Source organism: Nannospalax galili, unplaced genomic scaffold, assembly GCF_000622305.1.
Source record: "Nannospalax galili isolate Female #2095 unplaced genomic scaffold, S.galili_v1.0 scaffold158, whole genome shotgun sequence".
Lineage (NCBI taxonomy): Eukaryota > Metazoa > Chordata > Mammalia > Rodentia > Spalacidae > Nannospalax > Nannospalax galili.
The window spans coordinates 6326622-6328190 of record NW_008345290.1 but is presented as its reverse complement, the minus strand read 5'-3'; positions in this window follow the sequence as shown (position 1 = coordinate 6328190).

Sequence of the window (1569 nt, the reverse complement as noted above, 5' to 3'; positions counted from 1 at the left end):
AATAAATTTTCTTGAGATAGGGTCTCCCTGTAGCCACAACTGGCCTGGAACTTGCTATATAGACTAAGCTGACAGAGATCCACCTGTTTCTGCTTCCCAAGTGCTGGGATTAAAGGTGTACAGCACCATGCCTAGCTCTCTCTATATTCTGTTATATCTATATATAAATAGATAGAGAGCAATCTGTTATGGCTTGAATATGAGATGTTCCCCCATGTTCATGTGTTTCAACACTTGTTTCCCAGTTGGTGGTACTGTTTTAGGGCATTGTGAGCCTTTGGGAGGTGTGCCCTAGCTAGAGGAAGTCCATGGCTGGAGCAATGGGCCTTGAGGTTTATAACCTGGCTCTACTTCTTGTCCAGTCTCTTCTTCCTAATACATCCAGATATGAACCACCTCTGGCTTGTTACAAACAGCTCCAGATGCCTGGCTTCTTCTACCACGATCCTCTTAAACCATGACATGAGCCAAAGTAAATCTTTCCTCTTTTAAGTTGCTTTAGCCAGAAATTTTATCACAACAATGAGAAAAGTAACTAATACAGGATCCTTAAATACCTGCTTCCCAGGGTCCCTGTAAGAGTAAACAGGCTAATGTATAACTATACAACTTTATATTGCTGATGGTATAAAGACTTGGTTAAAAAAAAATCAGGAAAGCATTTATTGTCATTATTTCTAAGTACTCTCCCAGAATTTCCAAAGAAATTAATATTAGTGCTTCATAACATTTCACCTGCAAGAAGATGCATGTCTCTTCACCTTGTGGTTCTAATACTTTTTTAAATGGAGGGAACTAAATAATGTTATCTGTAGAACATTAAAGTAAGTTTAAAGATAAATGAACTAAAATTAATAGGCTCTCTCTAGTCACTAGCAAAAAAAAACAGTCACTAGCAATTGAGTCTTTATCAAATACCAGCTTATCTAGAGCAGAAATAAACCAGACAATTCGGCTGAACCCATTCCGAAAGAGGTCTCCTCTTCCCCACAAGACCCAAGTGCTCTCCACAAAATAGTCTCGCTAGTGTTTCAAAAATAACAACACTTAATGTGAATAGTCAAGAAACATTTTAACTAAATATTTACACTTTAGAAAACATATTTCTCATTGTAAAAAAATATATTCCTGTAGCAAAAACTGGCTCCACCTATACCCCAACAAATCTACCCTTCAGAGACCAAACGCCACCTTAGAAGTACAGTGCCTGGGCCAATATGGTGTGGATAATAGAGCTCCCTGACACTGCTTCTGAAAAGAAAAAGATAATCAAGTACTACTGCACAAGGTCACAAATATCTGTGAATATTTATCTTCTAGTTGAGCTGAGATAAAGTTCCTCTTAGGGGAGAGAACTTTGTTTAGCAAGTAGTTCAGTAAACTGCTTTAGTGGCTTCAGATGGGGTCTAAGTCAAGGGTAAATTACTCTGCATAACAGCACTAGAAGATTTCAGGTTCTAGGTGCAGCCTGAGAACACTAAAGGGGCTGGGAATATTTTGACAGAAAGGCAGAACAGCTAGCTAGACATTTAGGGAAGCATACTGACAGAGCACCTTGCTTGATGTGGT